Raw genomic sequence first — 22,645 nt, 5'->3', positions numbered from 1 at the left:
CCCAATATTTCCAAATTATCTCTTGTCTCTTCTCTTTCATTTGTGTGCGGCTCCTCTTCCAGATCCTGAACCCTGAACCACGCGGGATGTGGAGGGAAACATTTACAACACAAAGTCTCAACTCCAAAGGATTAGAAACAAACGGAGCTGGGGACTGTTTAACACATTGTATGAGGTGGCATCATCTTACTTTCAAAATTGGAAAAATAAGTAAGACAAGAAAAGAAAATTATAGGCTCATTTCCCCGATGAACAATGAAGATGAAAATCCTAAATAAAGTATTGGCTAACTGAATCCTATGCTTGTTTTTAATCATGGCCAAATGGAGTTTATCACAGATAAGAAAGGAAAATTAACCTCAAAAATTTCATCCATTAAGTTTTTCGTGGTAATAGACTCAAGGAGGCAAAAAAAAATCACATGATTATTTCATTGTAGGGACACACACATAAAAAGCTTTTAATAAACTCAGCAATTATTGATGATTTTAAGTCTTTAAAATATTCTTAACTAGGAATAGAAAAATAACTTACAAAATTTTGTAAACAGCCCTAACCGGTTTGGCTCAGTGGATAGAGCGTCAGTCTGCGGAATGAAGGGTCCCAGGTTCGATTCTAGTCAAGGGCATGTACCTTGGTTGTGGGCACATCCCCAGGGTGGGTGTGTGCAGGAGGCAGCTGATCGATGTTTCTCTCTCATCGATGTTTCTAACTCTCTATTCCTCTCCCTTCCTCTCTGTAAAAAATCAATAAAATATATTTTTAAGAAAAATTTGTAAACATTATATGTCAAAAACTTAGAGCAAATAGATTCTTAATGGGCAAAATGATGCCTCTAAGATAAGAAAAAGCTGCCCAATATCACAGCCACTTTTTAACTTGGCCTTGGGGTTCTAGGTGACATTACAAAGAAAAGCAAAAGAAGCATAGGATTGGAAGAGGTAAAACTGTCTTTACCTGCAGACTATAGTTACCTATACGGAAAACCCATGCAATAATTATCAGATGAAAGACCTACCTATAAAAATAGTAGCATTTCCCCATATTTTCTGTAACCATTTGGAAAATATAAAAAATATTTTTAAAAAATATAAAAATAGCTGGGTGACCAGAGGGTTCTGGGGAGAACGAGATGAAGAGCTCAGCTGAAGAGTGAGCCTTGCTGAGGGGGGTCCGGGAGAGGGAGAGGGAATTGGGCTGAGTCTGAAAGGGCAGAGTTCAGGCTGGGACTGGGGTTGGACAAAGAGAAGTGGTGAGTAGGGTTTTGCAGGCTAGAAGTTAAGAAGCAGAGTTGGCAGCCAGGGAGCTGAGGCAGAGAAGCAGGGTAGGGGGGCCCCAGGAAAGGGGGGTGGGGAGGACCCAGCAAGCCTCCAGGAGAGTTAGGGCCCCGGATGCAGCCTCTGGGAGTCCCCAGCAGCCGGAACAGGCTGAGCTGACCCCACCAGCATTAAGCCCTCCTCTGTCGGGATGAGGCCTCTGGAGGGCCAAGGAGCTGGGGTAGGGCCGGTGCCTACCAGACAAAAAGTTTGCCCACCCCTGGGCTAGAGCATTGGCCTACGGACTGAAGGATCCCAGTTTTGATTCTGGTCAAGGGCATGTACCTCGGTTGCAGAATCCTCCCCGGCCCAGGGCCCTGGTCAGGGCGCGTGCAGGAGGCAACAATCGATGTGTTTCTCTCACATCGATATTTCTCTCTTTCTTTCCCTCTCTCTCCACTCTCTCCAAAAATCAATGGAAAAATATCCTTGGGTGAGGATTAAAACCAACAACAAAACATAAACTAAATCTATTCCAAGATATTAAAATAAGATAGTTTACAGACTCCAATTTTTAAAATTTGCATGTCTGTATCCAGTGCCTAGTAGAGTAATAGCTCAATAAATATTTTGTGGATAACTGCATGGCTAGATGTAAAATATTTTTCATTTGTAATTTAAATTATTTTGGTATTGCAATGTTCACTATTTATAGTTCCTTTTCAAGATCCCTGTGAACAGGATATAATAAACCAATTTAACATTGTTTTCCAGTTTAGGCAGTGGTGGCCTTAGTTTTCATTTATCCTTTTCTGCTTTCAGAAATACTATTAGCTTTGTTACCAATATAATCTTTTCCAGATAGTCTGAGTCCAAATTGAAATACATAGAAATAGCCCATTGATCTCTCTTTTCCAATTTCTCTAACTTGATATTTTTCAATTACTTCTAGGAAATTAACTTCCTCTTCCTTTTTCTTCTTTGCCCTTACCAAAAAATTTAGTCCTAAAGCCATTAGATGGGGTACAACAAAATGACAGCTGTGCAGAGGGGCAGGCTGGGTGGGGTGTTGGGGCCCAAGTTGGGTAACAGGAGTGACATATATTTCTCAGCTTGTCCACGGAGAGGGCCTGGGCCGGGGGGCAGTGATACTCCAGCAGCAATGAGCACACCTAGTACTCAGATCCTGGTTTCTAAATACCGGTCTCCACTAAAAAGAACCAGATCTCCTTGAATGAATGGCTAATTCTAGGATTGGGGCAGAAAAAGTAGAAATGAGCCTAAATCATGTTGTTGTAAGAGAAAACAAGTAATTGCTCAATGAATGATGGGGACATGTCAAAAGATCATGTCCAACTTGGAAACGCTCCCTCTAGTAAAAAATGAGTCAATTTGAGAGCAAAATAAATAATAGTAACAGATTAAATGAAATAAAAAAACCATGTGTCCATATTACTATAAATAAATACATGAATAAATTGAAAGTTTGATGAAAATAGAATATTTATATAATTTTAAAGAACCATTGTGCAAAATACTTTTAATTACAAGGGGGAAAAGTGTAACTTTACAATGGCAAAACCCGGCAGATACCACCTTAATCAAGGGATCAAAGTAAACTCCATTAGCAATGAGACAAATTGAAATGCTGGGTTTAATTACATCAAAGATTTCTGTTCAGTAAAAGAGCCTATAAACAAAATTAACAGATGGAAAACTGATTTGTAAAAGATGTTCTAAATATCTAAAGCTGCAGGGGATTAATATCTAGACTATACATGGAACTCCTGCAAATCAACAAGAAAAGGAACCAGAACAGGGAAAATGAGCAAAGGACATGAGTAGGCAACTCACAGAAGGGGAATCCAAACGACTACCAAGATGTGAAGAGATGTTTAGATGCAAACGTCATCAGAGACACATCATTGTGATGCCATTTCACATCCATCAGGCTGGCAAAAATGAGAGTTGGACAATTCTGAGCATTGGTGAGAATGTAAGGAGACACCCAGCCTTGTGAATTACGGTGGCAAGTGCAGCCGCTCTGGAGAACAGTCTAATAGTCTGCAGGTGAAATGAAGCATGCATATGCTCTAAGACCCAGAAAGCTCAATACTGAGTTAGTATCTGTGTAGATTGAATAATGATCCCAACTTGACGCTCTCTCTCTTTGCCCCAGCCTCAGGATGGGCAGAGAGAATTTCCCCACCCCCAGACTTTGGGCTTGGCCATGCAACTTCCTTTGACCAATAGTGTGTTAACAAGTGAGACATGTAGATGCTGGAAATGTGCTTGTGTTTGTTCTCTTGTCCTTCTTCCATCACCATAAGACCCTCAGCCTAGGCTGGAGAGCCTGCCCGAGAATTGCATGAATACAGAGAGAAGAGGAGAAAAAACACGAAGAGCCATTCCTGCAGCACCATTTGAACACCTAGAGCCAACTGTTCCTTAAGCCAGAATTCCCCCTGGACTTTTCAATTATGCAAACAAATAAACTGTTTTATTTGCTTAAGCCATTTGGATTTGGTCTTCTGTCATTTACAACAGAATCCTGAGTAATTCATCTCCCTTACAGTATTTTAACTCCAACCTAACTGAATTACTCATCATCCCTTAAACATTCAGTGTCTCTCTGCTCTTGTTCAAATTCAATTTAACTAATACTTTTATGAGCATATACCACATAAAAAGTATAGGGTTCCAGGAATAAGTCCCAATACCTTGCCTATGTTAGATTTGACTTACTCAATCTAATTAATTTTTTCAAAGAACCAACTTTTAGCATTGAGTTGAATTTACTGTTCTTTTTCAGCTTCTTCAGATGGATGCTTTATCCTTTTCTAATATATGCATTTGAAGGCTACAGATTTTCCTCTAAGAACTGCATTGGCTGCATCTCACAAGTTTTACTATCTTCATTATCATTCACTTTAAATATTTTCTGATACCAATTTTGATTTTTTCTTTGACCACTGTAATGTTCAATTTCCAGGCAGCTGAGGATTTTCTAGTTTTCAATTTATAGTTTAGTTCTTTTGTGGTTAGAGAACACAGCCTAAATAATTTCAACCTTTTAAAATGTGTTGAATCTTTTTTATGGGCTAATATATGGTCAATTTTGATACATGTTACATTCACTTGTAAGTATGTGTATTTTGAGTCTTCGGGTCAAATTTGTTAAGAAGACATCTCCAATTGATAATAACCCTTCTTATATTATATACCAGAGACAACCTCAGAGTCCTTCTCAACATAGGACTCCAAGCAGCCATTATCAACTGACAGGTGTAAAGCAATCAATACCTATTTCCTGTGTAGTGTTCGGATTACAGGCCAGGTATCCGATTATCTGCATTCAGATCTTAACTCTGCCACCTCCTTGCTGTACGATCTTGGGCAAATTGACCTAACCTTTTTGATCCTCAGGTTCCTCGTGTGAAAAATGCTGCTAATAATAGCTCCCCTGCTGCCTATAGTTTTGAGGATTAAAGGAGAATAAAGTGTTTAGCTCTGTGACTGTCATTTAGTAAGCACACTCTAGCTAGACATGTAGGCCCTTGTCTTGGGCTGAACTCCTCCACCCTACATCACCCCAATGAATAGAGTGAAAAAAATAAAATGGAATCACTATCGTCAAGCTGCTAAATTACTAAACGTAGGCTGAGGTATGTGGAAACAACGCTATTCTTGTTTTAACTAGCCTGGGAACTTAAACATCTGAACTGTTCAGTCCTGCGTCAATGCCTGGAGATACATCAAACTTCCAGATAACCCTCTGGTTACACCTGAAGGACTGAGGAAAGAATGTTCAGGCATCCAGACCTCTGGTCACCTAGAGGATCGCCATCTTGGACCAATGCAGAGGCTAAGAATGCAGGACTGATTCTTCCCAAGAATGTACTTTTTACTATAAGAATTCTTAGCTTTTCTTCCTTCTTCAGGACACTCTGGGTGTTGCCTCCTTGTGTTTCTGGGTTGATCCTTATCATTTATTTCTAGGCAAAGCCTCCAGGCTCTTTCTGAATTTATTCACCAACCCCTTCCAGCCTGAATCTGATCATCCCTTAATTAAGGCTCAGGTAGGATCAATGCCTCTCTGGTAAGCAGTTGCTATTAAGCCTTTGCCTGTTCTTGTTTGTTTTTGCTGCCTGACAACTGAACCTTTGTTCCTATTCTAGAGAAATCCCTTCCTTTGGAGTCATGGCAGCAGGCAGAACTGCCTCCCCCTTTAAAAGCAAAAATCTACAGATGCTTCTTTTCCCAGCTTCCCTTGTAGGCTGGACGTGGTCATGTGATCTTGGGTCTGCCAATCAGACATTCCCACTGCAGACTTTGAATTTGAAGCAGGGACAGAGCAGCTGGTCTGGAAGTGGCCTCTCTCATCTGGTGCCAGTGTGGGTCAGGATTGGCTTTGGGGCTTTGCTGTTCTTACCTGACCAGTCCTATGGGTAATTTTGGTGGCGTCTTCGCCCTGAGGCCTCTAAGCCTGTTTCTTCTCCCACCTCCCAATACCCTGGAATGAACCTAATACCCTTCTATCAAGTTCCTTTGCTGCTTAAATCAGCCAGAGTTGGTTTCTCTTGTAACTAAGACCCCTTCCAGGAGGTCCTCCTCCTCTCTCACCGCTAAGGCTCCTGCAGCACCCAGGGTCTCCCCCACTCCTTGCACCCGGCAAGCCTTGGATTGGACCCCAGTCATATCAGTTTATGCCTCTATCATATCTCCCCACTTCAAGCTCAAAGTTCTCGAACTAAAACTCTTGGGGCCAGAGGTGATTCCGAATTCAGAATTTTTCAGATTTTAGAAAGATGATATGGTGCATATTCGGGGGCCACGCCAGTAATCCCTACATTCATATATTCACAAACGGTGAGCTGTCCCATGTAGACTATAAATAGCTTGGCATCAGCTCAGATCAGGTTTTGCCATCACATGAGTTTAGGTGGTAAAGTTAGAAAAACACAGTGAGTTTTCAGAGCTTTATGAATTTCAGAATGCAGATAAGGGACTGTAGGTCTGTAGTAAAAGCTAATGGCCAGTAGTAGCTAGCATTTGAGTGCTTACTATGTGCCAGGAACTGTGCTAAGTGTTAACCTTCACTCTCATGCCATGGTTTTCATGCCCATTTCACAGCTGAGAAAACTGAGCCTGAAATGTGAACAGAAGAGCGGAAACCATCTGACACTGGGAAGGGATGTTATTTAAATGGATGAGAAAGTGGCGGCTCCGTGAGGCGAAGCCACCTGCCCTGGCTCACAAAGCAAGGAAGCAGCTGGACCGGACTCTGAGCCATTCCGCAGTCTCCCGTTGAAAGAGGGCAACCCAGTGCCCAGGGGGCCAGCCCAGCCCGTCACCCCTGCCCCTGCCTCTGCCTCTCCTGCTTTGCAGAGCCTCACCTCACCTCACCCTTTCCCTTCTTTGTCCCAAATCTAGGTTTCCAGGAGCAGATAAGCACAGGAAGGACATGCTAGAGAAACAATTGTAAGCGAACAAATGGCTTCTCAGAAACTCACTCCCACAGGCAAATGTTGGCTTTGGCTTTGCTGACTGGTTAAGAACATGCAGGTGCTGGGGAATTGACTCCTGGGCGTGGTTCTCTCTTCCCATCATCCTCCCTTTGAGTGTCTTTTAAGGCAGTAGTTCCCAGACTTGGGCTTTCACACACCTGCACGGTGTCAAAAGACACAGGTACTGACGTAGAATTACCACATAAAGGTATTAAAAAGCCACAACTCCCAGCAAACGTGCTCCATCTTTCCAGAAATTAAGGGCATTTTAATACCAGCACAGAGGCACACTTAACTTCACCAGACTTGCTCCACATAAAGGTATTAAAAAGCCACAACTCCCAGCAAACCTGCTCCATCTTTCCAGAAATTAAGGGCATTTTAATACAGCACAGAGGCACACTTAACTTCACGAGACTTGCTCTTTTTTTTTTTTTGCTGTGGGCAACATTTAGCCTTTAATCACCAACACAGCTATCCTGGTCCCCCAGCAGTTGGCTGACCTCTGTTTATGCGGGAAACTCCTCCAGGTAAGAAGCCACACAGGTAACCTTCAGCCTCAGCCATCCGTCTCTCCCTCATCCTGGAACAATCCCAGCTGCCTGTAGTCAGCGCTCACTTTGGGCTGGGACCAGAGCTCAGTGCCTTCCACAGCACAAGAGGCAATCTTGGTTCCCAATCTCATTTGCCAGCGGAGAGACCGATGGCTCCGAGGTAAAGTCATGTGGCCAACGTCCTCCATCTAATTAAGTGAAAGAGCAGATATTTAATCTTGAGTCCACCTAGCTTCAAATCCACAACCCGTAATACCTTTCTGAGAAACACGGACGAACAGGGTACAAAGAGCTCTGACTGTGCACAGACTTTAGTTCAGGGAGAGGGTCCTGGGAACACCTCTAGGGTGGGACAAAAGTAGGTTTACAGTTATTTGTATAGAAAAATAATACAATCATTAATAAAGAATAATACAAGAGTAAAACTCTGTGTGTCGCACACTCACAACTATAATTTTGCCTCGCCCCGTATTTGTTAACAAGCAGAACAGACCGTTGGGACAAGGATCTGGAAGTTTGCAAAGAACTTGGATTCACATGGTACTTGGACAAAAGGAACGCACACGGGGCCCATCTGCCATGTTCCCATCCCTCTGTTGAAAGAGTATTACAGAGGCCTGTAGGCTTCACCAAGAGTTACCAGTTGCTAACGTTGTACCACCTTTGCCTTCTCTCTGTATGTGTCAGTGCTGGCCGATAGAAATTTCCGTGATGAAAGACAGGCTTATGCCAACTGGCCATACTGTAGCCACTAGCCACCTGTGGTTACTGAGCACTTAACATGCGGCTGGTGGAACTGAGGGACTGAACTTTAAATTTTATTTACTTTTCATTAATTTAAATTTAAGCATAAAGAGCTCCATGTGGCCAGAGGCCGCTGTACTGAACGGCACAGCAGCAGGCCAATACATGCTTTTATTTTGCTGAACCGCTTGAAAATAAGCTGGCCCTGGCCGGTTTGGCTCAGTGGATAGAGCATCAGCCTGCGGACTGAGAGGTCCCGGGTTCGATTCTGGTCAAGGGCATGTACCTGGGTTGCGGGCACATCCCCGGTGGGGTGTGTGCAGGAGGCAGTCTCTCTAATTGATGTTTCTGACTCTCTATCCCTCTCCCTTCCTCTCTGTAAAAAATCAATAAAATATATTTTTAAAAAAAAGAAAAGAAAAGAAGCTATATACATCATGAGACTTCATCCCTAAATGCTCCAGGCCCTGTTTCTTCAGAACAAGACACTTTCCTACATAGCCAGAATACAAATCACATCTAAGAACTTTTTTTTAAAATGTGGTTTTTTATTGATTTTTAGGGAGAGAGATAGAACTATCAATGAGAGAGGAACATCATCCATCAGCTGCCTCCTGCACGCACTCCTCCTGGGGATCGAGCCCACAACCGGGCATGTGCCCTGACCAGGAATCAAACCATTGACCTTTTGGTTCCTGGGTCGACACTCAACATCTGAGCCACACCAGCCGGACCCAAGAACTTTTTATAACAAGCGTATTGAGCTACAGTTCACGAGACTTCATCCCTAAATGCTCCAGGCCCTGTTTCTTCAGAACAAGACATTTTCCTACATAGCCAGAATACATATCACATCTAAGAACTTTTTTTTTTAAAATATGGTTTTTTATTGATTTTTAGGGAGAGAGATAGAAATATCAATGAGAGCGAAACACCATCGATCAGCTGCCTCCTGCACGCACTCCTCCTGGGGATCGAGCCCACAACCGGGCTTGTGCCCTGACTGGGAATCGAACCATTGACCTTTTGGTTCCTGGGTCGACACTCAACGTCTCAGCCACACCAGCCGGGCCCAAGAACTTTTTATAACAAGTGTATTGAGCTACCATATAGTTCACCCACTTAAGGTATATAATTCAATGTTTTTAGTGCTTTTGGAGTTGTGAAAACATTGCCACAATCAATTTTAGGATATCTTTGTCACCCTAAAAAGAGACCCGTGCTCATTAGTAGTCACTCTCCACTTCCCCCGACCCCCATCGAAGCCCTAGGCAATTGCAGTCTACTGTCAGTCTCCATATCGAGCCCACAACCGGGCTTGTGCCCTGACTGGGAATCGAACCATTGACCTTTTGGTTCCTGGGTCGACACTCAACGTCTCAGCCACACCAGCCGGGCCCAAGAACTTTTTATAACAAGTGTATTGAGCTACCATATAGTTCACCCACTTAAGGTATATAATTCAATATTTTTAGTGCTTTTAGAGTTGTGAAAGCATTGCCACAATCAATTTTAGGATATCTTTGTCACCCTAAAAAGAGACCCGTGCTCATTAGTAGTCACTCTCCACTTCCCCCGACCCCCATCGAAGCCCTAGGCAATTGCAGTCTACTGTCAGTCTCCATAGATTTGCCCATCCTGCACAGGCCGTATAAATGGAATAATACACTGTGTGGTTCTTTGTGGGTGGCTTTTTTCAGTTTGCACAATGTTTTTAAGGTCCATCTATGCAGTACCATCTATCAGCATTTAATTTATTTTTTTTAAATTATTAAGGTAAAGTTCACATAACAAAATTCACCATTTTAACCATTTTAAGGTGTGCAATTCAGTGGCTCCCAGTAAATTCACAATATTAGGCAACTATTACCACTATCTAGTTCCAGAACAGTTTCATCACCCCCAAAAGATTCCCCCATACCAATTAAGCAGTCACTCCCATTCCCCATTCCCCCAGCCCTAGGCAACCGCTAATTTGCTTTCTGTCTCTATAGATTTGCTGACCTGGGCATTTCACATAAATGGAACCATATAATATGTGGCTTTCGATGTCTGGCTCCTTTCACTTAGTATAATGTTTTCAAGGTTCATCATGTTTGTAGCCTATACCAGCACTTCATTCTTTTATGGCTGAATAATATTCCATTGCATGCATAAACCACATTTGTTTATCCAACCATGAGTTGATGGACAATTGGGCTGTTTTCACTTTTTGATTATTGTGAATAATCTGCTATGAACACCGATGTTCAAATTTTTGTTTGAATGCTTGTTTTCAATTCTCTTGGACGTAAACCTAAGAGTAGAATTGCTGGGTCATGTGGTAATGCAGTATTTAATTTTTTGAGGAACTGCCACACTGTTTTCATTAGCAGCTGCACCATTTTATATGTCCACGTGGATGAGGGTTCCAATTTCTTTACACCCTTACACTTGTTATTTTCTGTCTTTTTATTGATTTCAGGGAGGAAGGAAGAGGGAGAGATAGAAACATCAATGATGAGGGAGAATCATTGATCGGCTGCTTCCTGCACACCCCCCACTGGGGATCGAGCCCACAACCTGGGCATGTGCCCTTGACCAGGAATCGAACCTCCTGATTCATAGGTCAACACTCAACCACTGAGCCACGCCGGCTGGGCTATTTTCTGTCTTTTTAATTACAGCCATCTTTGTGGGTATGAAGTAGTATGCCATTGTGGTTTTGATTTGCATTTCCCTAATGACTAATGATGTCAGGCATCATTTCATATGCTTATTGGCCATTTGTATACATATATATCTCTTTTTGGAAAAATGTCAATTCACTTTAAAATTGGGTTGTCTGTTATTATTGCATTGTAAGAGTTATTTCTGCATTCTGGATGTTAGACCTGTATGAGATATATTACTTGCAAATATGTTCTCCCATTCTGTGGGGATCTTTTTACTTTCTTGATTGTCTTTTGATGCACATAAGTGTTTAATATTAATGAGGCCCAACTTGTCTATTTTTTCTTTCGTTGCTTGTGCTTTTGGTGTTATATCTAAGAATCCATGGCCAAATCCAAGGTCGTGAAGGTTTACCTCTATGTTTTCTTCTGGGAATTTTACAATGTTAGCTCTTACATTTAGGTTTTTAATCCACTTTCAGTTCATTCTTGTATATGGTGTGAGGTAAGAGTACAACTTCATTCTTTTGCCTGTGGATATTGCTATCCCAGCACCATTTGTTGAAAGACTATACTTTCCCCATTGAATGGTATTGGCATTCTGGTAGGAAAATCAATTGACCATAGATTTATGGGTTTATTTCTGGACTCTCAACTCTATTCCATTGATCTCTATGTCTATCTTTATGCTAGTGCCACATTGTCTTGAGCAGCTTTGTAGTAAGTGTTGAAATCAGGAATTGTGAGTCCTCCAATTTCCTATTTTTTCAAGATTGTTTTGACTATCTTGGGTCCCTTTAGTTTTTATAGGAATTTTAGGATCAGCTTGTCCATTTCTGCAAAAGTGGCAGTTGGAATTTTGATAGGAATGCATTGACTCTGTAGACCAATCTGGGGAGTATTGCCATTTTATAAATATTGTCTTCCAGTCCATGAACATGGACATGAATATGGGATATCTTTCTATTTATTTAGGGGATCTTTAACTTCTAAAGAAAGATAGTTTTTAATGTGCAAGTTTTATAACCTTCTTGGTAAATTCACATCCAAGTATCTTATTTAATGATAATGTAAATTATCATCAAATTATTTTGAATTATTTTATTCATTTTAATTTTGGATTGCTTATTGCTTGGTGAAGAGAAATACAATATATTTCTGTATGCTGATTTTTGTGGCCTTCAACCTTGTTGAATTCATTAGTTCTAATACTTTTTTAGTGGCTTCCTTAGGAATTTCTATGTACAAGATCATGTCTTTTGAGAATTGAGATAGTTTTACTTCTTCCTTTCCAATATGCATGCCTTTTATTTCTTATTCTTGCTGAATTGCTGTGACTAGAACCTTCAGTAAAATGTTGAAGTGGTTAGACATCCTTGTCTTCTCCACGATCTTAGGGGGAAACAGCACCAGTATGATGTTAGCTGTGGATTTCTCATCGCTGGCCTTTGTCAGCCTGAGGAAAACCCCATTTTCCTAGTTTGTTGAGTGTTTTTATCATGAAAGGTTGTTGGCTGGGTCTTTTCAAATGTTTGTTTTCCCTCATCAGTTGAGATGATCATTCGGTTTTGTTCCTTCATTGTATTAACATGGTGTATTACACTGATTGATTCTCATGTGTTAAACCAGTTCTGCATTCTTTGGTTAAGTCCCACTTGGTCATGGTATATTTGGTTTGTATTCTGGTTTGCTAGTATCTTGAGGATCTTTGATTATGGGATATTGGTCTGTAGTTTTCTTATAAAGTCTTTGTCTGGTTTTGGTGTCAGTGTATTGATGGCTTCATAGAGTGAGTTGGGAAGTGTTCCCTCCTCTATTTTTTGGAAATATTTTGGAAGAGTTGGTTTTAATTCTTCCTTAAACAGTTGATGCAATTCACTAGTAAAGTTATCTAGTCCTGAGATTTTCTGTGTTGGAAATATTTTGATTACTGACTCAATCTCTTTACTAGTTAAATGTCTATTCAGATTTTCTTTTTCTTTTTGATTCAGTTTTGGCAGTTTCTGTCTTTGTAGGAATTTCCCTATTTTTATCTGTTATCTAATATGTTGGCATACAATTGTTCATAGTATTCTCCTTTTTTATTTCCTTAAGGGTGGTAGTAATGTCCCCACTTTGATTTCTGATATTAATAATTTGAGTATTCTCTCATTTTTTTGGTCAGTCTAGCTAAAGGTTTATCAACTTTGTGACAAAGGACCAACTTTTGGTTTCATTCATTCTCTCATGTCCTTGCATTCTCTATTTCATTTATCTCCACTCTAATCTTTACTATTTCCTTCTTTGTGCTCACTTTGGGGTTAGTTTGTGCCACTATTTCTAGTTCTTTAAAGAAAATATTTTTATTGATTTCAGAGAGGAAAGGAGAGGGAGAGAGAGATAGAAACATTAATGATGAAAGAAAAATCATTGATTGGCTGTCTCCTGCATGCCCAACACTAGGGATTGAGCCTGTATCCCAGGCATGTGCCCTGACCAGGAATTGAACCGTGACCTCCTGGTTCATAGGTCAATGCTCAACCACTGAGCCACACTGGCCAGGCTATTTCTAGTTCCTTAAGGTGCAGGTTATATTACTGATTTGAGAGCTTTCTTATTTTTTAATGTATGGATTTACAGCTATAAATTTCCCTCTGAGCACTGCTTTTACTGCATTTCTTTTTTTTATTGTCAAATAATATTCCATTAGATATATTTACCACATTTTACTTTTCAGGTTGAGATTTTGCTTGTCTTTGAAAATTATTAATATTCTTTCTACATATTTTTTAAAAACCACATTTTATTCATCCATTCATCAGTTGATGGACATTCGTGTTGTTTCCACTTTGGGACTATTCTAAATATGTTACTATGAGCATTTATGTACAAGTTTTTGTGTGCATATATGTTTTCAGATCTCTAGAAGTGAATTGCTGGGTGACATGTAACTTTAAGATTAACCTTTGACACTCAAGATTTAACAGTAATACAATAATATCTGACATACACATATTCAAATTTCCCCAATCGTACTAATAATGCCCTTTACAGCTGTTTTTGAAATGGAGGTAAAATTCACATAAGGTAAAATTTACAGATTTTAGATGTACATTCCAATGAATTACAAAAAATATACACATCTGTGCTACCACCACCCCAAACAAGATACAGAGCATATTAATTGCCCCTGAAAGTTTCTCTTTCCAGCCACTCATTCCCCCTCCTTCTACATCTGTTATTATTTTGGTAATGGGAACTCTGGAGATGGTCATAAAAGACTAATATTATTTCAACTTAAGAAACTGCAACACACACACTTTTTTAACTTGGAGGAAGACTGGGTAAGCGGGGGGGAGATCATAGCATTGGAGCTAAACAAACCCTATGCTTATTCTAACTCTCCCACTTATAAACTGTGTATTATGGGTAGGTTACATAATATCTCTGAGTCTCCGTTTTCTCAAATGTAAAATGAGTCATTGGTGAAAATTAGAACTATATCTGAAGCACCATGCGGACACCTACTAAACATTAATTCCCTCTCCATTTCCTCTTCTCTCTTCCTTATTTGATTCTCAATACAACCTTCATTGACTCATTTATGTACTCAACAAATGCTTATCGAATGCCCTCTGTGCGTCAGCGGCTAATCCCTGGGGAAAATATGTGAATTCAAGCCACTATCCCTGCCTGCATGAAGGTTACGGTCAAGAGGGAAGATCATAGATGGGTGTTAATCAAATAACCATACTAGAGTAAGTCAAGAAGCATATCCAGTGCTCTGAGAAGGTGTAATGAAGGCTCTTTCTGGGCTGCTGATTGGGGAGGGCATCTGAGAGGAGGTGACCCTTTAGCTGAAAACTGAGTAAACAGAACAGAATGAAGCAAGACTTCTAGGGAGTAGAGAAGGGCTTTCTGGGTAGAAGAGACAGGATGTGCAAATGCCCTATGGCAGAAGAGAGCATGGTGCGTTCGAGGAGCAAAAGGAAGGCCCAGGTAGCTATAGCAAGGGATCGGATGTGGCTGAAGATGGTGAGAACTAGACCTTGCACGGCACACACAGCCATGGTTAGAAAGCAGAAGAGTAAGGAGAACCCATGGATGCCTCTTCAGCAGGGGTGGGGCAGGAGCATGATGTGATCAGATTTGCCTGAGAAGAGAGAGCAGATCACATCCTGAGACCACAGGCCTGTCGTCATCCTGGTGCTGCCTGGAGCAGGATGGTGGTGGTGGAGAAGGAGGGGAGTTTCAGAATTTAGGAACTCAGGACTTGGAGACGGTCTTGATGTGGAGAGGGAGGGACAAGGAGGACACTCAGGTTTGTGAGCCATGGAGGAAAGCAATGCCAGTGAGATAGAAATTCCCAGAGGGGACCAGGGCTGGGGAGGGGAGGAGTTGGGTACTGTCATCTCCATTTTGAGTTGAAGAAGCTGAGGTCCTGTGAGGTAATAGGACTGGTTATAGCCAGACAGCTGGGAGGGGTGGGAGGGGCTGGCCACCTGCTGCTCCTGAGGAAACTTCCAGCTGGTGCGTGTGTGGCACAGAATGGGGGTGGTGGTTAGAAATGCTCCATTGCTTGAGATCTGGGAGCATCGGTATGTGGGCATTCTGGAAGCAACTTCGCACCTCGTATTGGAAGACAGAGCCAGCAAGAACGACGCCAAGAAACTGTTTCCTGGGAGCACAAAAATATCCTGGGTGGCAGCCACCCTGCTCACAGGGTCCTGACACACAGTAGGTGCTCCATAACCAGTGACCCTCTGCTGAGGCTGGCCCAGCGCCTGCAGGTTGGGGGCCATGGAGGTGATATTCTACCCACTTACTCTCATCCATCTCATGGCTACCTCAGACTCAGGGGCCAAATTAAGAATAGTGGTCTCTTCTTCCATTGGGAAAACCCAGGTGCTGAGACAAAAAGAAAAGGGAAGGTGAGCTTTTCTGAGTACCTACTATGTGCCAGGGACTGTGTTAGGCTTTTATACCTATTGTGTGGATTTAATTCCTAGATTGACTTGAAGAGCAAATGAATTCCCATTTGAGGTTCAGAGAAGGGGGTACCTTTGCTTAAGGGCACCCAGCCAGCAAGTGGCAGGGGAGAAGTTCTAGCTTGGCTGCCCAACCCCTCAGCCTGAGCCAGGGGTGGGCAAACTTTTTGACTCGAGGGCCACAATGGGTTCTTAAACTGGACCGGAGGGCCGGAACAAAAGCATGGATGGAGTGTTTGTGTGAACTAATATAAATTCAAAGTAAACATCATTAAAAAAAAGGGTCCGGTTTTTTTTTTTTTAGTTTTATTCATTCCAACCAGGCCGGATCCGGCCCGCGGGCCGTAGTTTGCCCACGGCTGACCTAGGGCCAGGGGGAAGGGAACAATGGGGACATTATTGTTTAATAGGTATGGAGGGGTGGGCAAACTTTTTGACTCGAGGGCCACAATGGGTTCTTAAACTGGACCAGAGGGCCGGAACAAAAGCATGGATGGAGTGTTTGTGTGAACTAATATAAATTCAAAGTAAACATCATTACATAAAAGGGTACGGTCTTTTTTTTTTTAGTTTTATTCGTTTCAAACGGGCCGGATCCGGCCCGCGGGCCGTAGTTTGCCCACGGCTGGCCTGAGCCCTCTCCACTACAGCAAGACAGGAACTAGGCATCAGAACAAGGAGGTCCAGGTAGGTTCTGAAACCCCCAGGTGTCGGGAATTTGAAAACGTGGAATCGATGCTGATATCATGGCCAAAGTTGCATTTCCATTCCCAAAGCACCTTCCCCTCTTGGGGGTGGAGGTAGGGGAGGGGGAGGGGTGGATAAAATTCTCACGCTGGGAACACAATGACATCCAATTTAAACACTTGGGAACTGGTTGCAAAAGGTAAATAGGGACTGAATGCTGAAAATAGGGACAGAGCAAACTCTGGCTGAGGGCCATGGGGAAGTGGCAACAAATTATTGTCCTTTAGAATTAGGAATACCCACACGCCAATTCGTGGATTGTATTGGGTTGTTCTCCCAAATTGATCTGCCTCTCCCCTGCTCTCTGCGGCCCTCTGGGTCAGACTAGGGGGAGGCGAGGCGGGCACTTTCACCCTAGTCCCACCCTGCTTGTAGGACCCCAGCACCCAGTAGCATTTGAGACAGTGAGCTTGGCCCCTATGGTTATTCACAGGCTTTCTCCACATCCGCCCGAAGCAGAGGTCTGTGGGAGGAGCTGGCCCCTGGGTGGGTCTGTCTCAGCCCTGGCAGGTGCTAAGAATACATGTAGTGTTTACTGAGCACTCAATATATGTAAGACATTCTGCCAGGTGTTTTGTGGGCAACAAAGGACAGCCACCATCTCTCTCCCCCAGGGAGCTCACAGTGGCGTAGAACCCAGAGGAGGAAACGATTTGGTGTGGTACCAGGTGTGGTCTTAACCTCAAATGACACATGGAGAAGGCTTCCTTTTTCAATTTTATTTCAATCAATCTGGGCCAACCTATCTTCAGCGCCTCCCTGCCACTTGCTAAACGCCTTTGGCGAGCAGCAGATTCAAGCCAGAATTCCTTTACAGTCACGGTTACCTTCTATTTATGGCAAATGAGATTGGTTTTCCATTTACGATGGTGATTTAATTCTAAAAAAAACACCTATCGGAGTTTTAGAGGAAGGAAATCGCACTCCCGGGAAGAAGCGGATCAACAAGTAGAAGTGCAGGTGGGGACGCGGCCTTGCCCACAGCTATCTCCAGCGAAGCAAGAGGAAGCACACGCCCCCCGCCCAGCGCCACGGACCCGAACTGTCTGTGGGATCCCTGTCCCGCCTATTTCCCAAATACCCCAGAGATGACAAAATTTTCCTTTTGGCCAGGGACCAGCTGGCAAAGGACCTGCTTGAGATAAAAGAGCAATTAACAACCTTGATAGTGTCTTCTGCGGAAACTGCTTTCTTTCCTCCCACCCATCCCCTGGGGGGGAAATAACATAAACAAAACCTCTTGGACTCAGTTAGGGAAGGATGAGTTGAGTGTTGTTTTGCATTAAGGTTTTAAGATGTTTTAAGGGACAGTGATCAAAAACAGCAAAGCCTTTCACCGAGAGAGAGAGAGAGAGAGAGAGAGAGAGAGAGAGAGAGAGGCAGGCACCTGACTCCCAGCACCAGGGCCCACTGCAGACCTTTAGATGCCTGAGCACTGTGGGGCCCCTACAGACCTCTTCCCCTGTAATCCGAAATAGAAATAACACCAAAGCACAAATACATACCTAACAGGGACGCCAACATTAAAACCAGTTTATGCATCTGGATTTAAAATGTACCGATTGCAAAATTCTGGATAAGATTGTCGAAATAAACTTTTGTTCTCGGGCTTTGTTTGGATTTGTTCCCCCCCCCCGCCCCCCACTTTCCTGGTGCCCTGGGCACATGTTTTAGCCTAACAACCGGTTGCTAAGGGAGGGTGGAGGTAGGATGGGAGGATGACCTGGCCCAGCTCCAGGACGTCACTAAGCCCAGGCTCAAGAATGTCACTAAGCCCAGGCTCAAGAATGTCACTAAGCCCAGGCTCAAGAATGTTGACGTGTCACCTGTGAGCTGTGCTGTCAATCTGACAGCCTTTTAGCCAGTGGGTCAGGAACCTGTCCCCTCCCCTGGCATCAGCTAGATTCTCAGCAAGCAATTATGAGAGTTCACTCCACACAGACCCTGTCTGTTGAGGATACGGAGAGATCTGGAAACAGGTGTGTAACAGCCCAAGCATAAAGAATAAAATAACATTATCATAACACTCAATAGCAATGAGACACCGCATTCCTAGTCCATCAGAGCAGGGCGGGGCTCAGACCCGGCCTTGTCCAACCTTGTCATTTTATAAATAATGAAATAAGATGTCAGTGTTACCAGAGGTTCCTGTAATCTAATTTAATTTGTTGAAGATTTGCTGAAGGAGAGAAGAGGATGGAGCCAGATCTTGGGTGAACTTCTTAGGCTTGGTGGGGAGATGGTGGGAGCATCCGCGGCAGATTTTAACCCACCTCCCCCCGCCCCAGTGAATGGCTGCCTGGTCTATGAACCGCTTTTGTATCTAACAAAGGGCAGAAGCATGGAGATTGGTGCTTTGGAGAAAATATTTTCCTGAAAGTCCTACTCCAACCCGCTTTGACATACCATGACCAGCCCAGGCTTGGAGAAGGCCCTGCCCCGTACTGGGGACCGTCCCCTACTGCCCTCAGGGACGCGGCACCCACGCTCTGGGGTCAGTGGCCATGTAATTGTTTCTCCAGGACACTTTGGGCAAGTTGCTTTCTGTTTCTTCCCTCTTGGGGGAGGTCAGATGATATTGGGACAAGGAGGGTATTGTGGTGTCAACCAGCTTTAAAAGTGTCCTTAAATGGATGTGATTCTGGTGCAAGCTCTGGGCACACACCCATGGGCGTTAGGAGAAATAAGGGGGTGGGTTGGTTGGGCCTTCTCTCCCAGAAGAAATAAGAAAGTTGGGTTATATTACCGCTCACGTTAGGGAGGAATAAAGAAGTGAATTTCCCTGACTAGATTTTTGTATTGTTGCTAAGACAAAACAAAAACTTGGGTGGGGAGAGACTGTGAGGCTGTAACTAGAAATGCCAGGTCTCTCCCTGGGCCCAGGAAAGTTAAACTCAGCAGGACCCTCTGGTGCTGGAAGTGGGAACTGGGGTGGCGAAGACTGGAGCTACCTGTTCAGTGTCTTGGCTGCAGGTCGCTCTTACCTTGGTTTCTCTGAGCAAGGGCTCTCTTCTCCTCCCTCAGCTGGCACGCTCCACTTCCTGGCTCCACGGGGCTCCACGGGACCCAGGAGAAGCTGACCTCTCATCTCTCTTGGTCAAAACTGCCTCCCCTCCGAGCCTCTTAGTTGGGCTTCTGATTGTGGGGTCAGGACACAAGTGTAGGAATTGGCTGCACCTGGTGCAATCAGCTGTGTCCGGGGATGGCCTCCTAGACCTACAGGTGCAGCAGCAGCAGGCGCTCCAAGTAACTGTGGTAAAGGTGAGAGCACACACTCTCACCTTGAGGACCAAGGAGTAAAAGTGGTTTATGGCTGAAGGAAGGGGGATAATGGAATCTCCTCATCTGGGGTTCAGTCCCATTCACATGCCAGTCCTTTAGGAGCTTCCATGTTGGTATTGTATAACCCGCCCACATTTGTAGTTGATTGGACAAGGCGTGGGCATGTGACCCAGCTGGACCAATCCCATTGGCTCTCCTGGGAGCTGCACTGCCTCAATGCACTTGCTAGGCAGCTCTGGGGAGGCCAGGTCCTGTTGCAAACACTGGAGGAGGAGAAAGTGGATCTGCAGGAAGAAGAGAATGAAACAGGTGCAGAGTGGAGACTTAAGAGACAGAAAGTGGTCTGGATTGATCACTGATCAAATCCCTGCTTCCAGTCTTTCTGCAGCCTGGCTACCATTGGCTGTCATGAGCAAACCTTCCTCTTTTCTGTTAGTCCAGCAGCGGTGTTTTCTGTGGCCTGCAACTAGAATTCTCACTAATGCAGATACCTAATAAAATAATAATAGCAATAACTGATATTTATTGAATGCTTCTGTGCCCTACACTCTTCCAAGGGGTTTATATGGATCATCTTATTTGAACCTTTCAACAACTCTGTGTGGGAGGTATTATTATTCCCAATCACAGCTGAAGAAACTGAGGCACAGATGGGCTCACCTGCCCAAGGTCACACAACCAGAGTTTAACCTAGGCAGTCTGACCTCAGAGTCTATTACTACAGCCTTTTCGGTTGAGACTGCTGGGCGAAGGCCTGAGTTCATCCTTCACATGCTCATACCAATCCTACCTCCCCCCCCCCCCCCCCCCCCCCCACACACACACAGAGAAAACTGGAGGAGCTGGCAGCCAAGGTAGAGTGTTTGCCCTCTGCTCATCCTGCCCTGGACACCCACCCAGAGGTAGAGGGAGAGTCCGGAGTCCCTGGGTTTCCATGACACTGCACTTCGGGGTGGTAAACATTAAACCCATTGGTCTTCCTTTCTTTGAGTGCCCAGAGACCTCTGGAACCACCTAAGAGGAGGCTGGAAAGGGGACTGGCCCATCCTGGGGGTGCGGCAATGGCCACGCTCACCTTCCAGAAGTGCTTGCTGGGACTTGCTGAATGAGCAGCTGCGTATCCTCCCTCTCCCGCGTGGAGACTGTTAGGGGCCTGGGCCACGATTCTCATCCTGGCTGCCTGCTCTTGACTTGACCTCCAAGCCTCTGGTTCCTTATCTGGAGGATGCGGATCATGATAACCCCTACCCAGAGGAGAAAACGAGATAACGTATTCAGAGGACTTACAAATCTGGACAGGATTGGGAAAAATGTTTATATATTGAGAAAAGCAGGGGCCCCCAATATGTGTTCTACGATTCCATTCTTTTAGAGTTTTTGTATGGTTTTGAAATCGGCAAAGATACATACCAAGGTGTTCCATGGGATATCTCTACGTAATGAGCTTACAGGGTATTTTAAATTACTCTTTCTTTTTGCATTTAAACTTTCTAGCATAACACAGATGATTTAGATATTTAAAAACATTGCACTTCACACATATTAAGTGTTTTTATTACTGTTTACCTCAAAATGCTTAGGCAAGCATAAAGCTTATAAGTGCAAGAGTGTGGGTACTTGCCCTCTGGGTTGGGGACATGGTGAGTTGCCTCCCTTCTGGAGCAGACTGAGTGAGTTGTCCCCCAGCCTGTTTCCCCTGGGGGCCTGGATTGGCTTAAGCCAATCATTGTGGTGACTGGATTAGGGAGCCCCTGAGGGATGTTTGGTCTATGACACTCCATTCTGATACCTGTGTTTGTTTGAGGAAACGGATTTCCATGTTTGTGACATATTATAGGTGACTTCCATATGCCACCTGAGAACCCCCACCTGGGTGAGATGGGGGCCAAGAGAGGGAAAGAGGCCAATTAACAATATCTCTCCACTCCTGCTATGGCTTTGATGTGCCAAGGTCAAGGCCATCTATTACACTGAAGAGCCCAAGGCCAGTTGTCAGGAGACAGATATCCCCAAGTCATGTTCTGAACACAAAGATGTGGCAAGGCCTCCATACTTGACTGGAAGCAAATAGATTAGACACCTACTAAGCCTTTAAGAACATCGATAAAGTAACCCCCAATCTGGCCAATATCAGCCCACCAGTGCATAAGCCTTAAAGCATCCTCCGGTCCCTGAATTTGTATCTAACAGGAAGTGGGATGCTAAAGTGGTACAGCCCCCAGGGGGAGCATCTCCAAGACCCATCTCAGATGTGTCCATGAAAGACAGGGAGATGGATGGACGGGCTGATGCACCGGCAGGGGGTGGAGGAATCTTCAGGAAGACTTTATCAGAGATGATGAAAGCCCTCTGTGTGTGTGTGTGTGTGTGTGTGTGTAGGGGGAGGGGGAGGGGGAGGAATGGGAGGAGTGAAGAACTTCTCTCTGCCATCCTGGGTACAGCTGAGCTCTTTTCCTACTTATTATGGATGGCTCTTTCCTGCCTCCATTCTGGAAGTGCCATCTGACTGCTAAGGCTGGACCTGCCTGAATCTGCTCTGGCCTCTGGAATCCAGTCCCAGTAGAGGGCCTGGACCCTTCCACTTGGCCTGCAGCCTTTTCCAGGGCGAAGAATAGGAAGCAACATGCTCCCTCTTGGAGCTTGGAGCCTGCTCACAAGTCCCTTTAGAAATAAAGGACAAAATGGGGACATTGTTCCCTGGACAATGTGGCAGCTCCCCAGGCCTATATGAGGAGGGCTCCCTTTAATGGCAGCTGGGCTGGGGGATACCCTCTGGGCCAGGGGCTGGCCAGTTCTTAGGGCCGTGAGCACAGGGCTGACTGCTGGGCCGAGCCTGGGACAGGTCGGAGCTGCAGGTGTGATGACACACTTAGGGCCAGTCTATCTAAGGGAGAGGACTAAGAGAGAGACATGAGGGCTGCAGCAAGGGCTAGGCTC

Source organism: Myotis brandtii, unplaced genomic scaffold (assembly GCF_000412655.1).
Source record: "Myotis brandtii unplaced genomic scaffold, ASM41265v1 scaffold129, whole genome shotgun sequence".
NCBI lineage: Eukaryota > Metazoa > Chordata > Mammalia > Chiroptera > Vespertilionidae > Myotis > Myotis brandtii.
The sequence above is the reverse complement of the archived record's forward strand: the minus strand, read 5'-3'. Positions refer to the sequence as shown.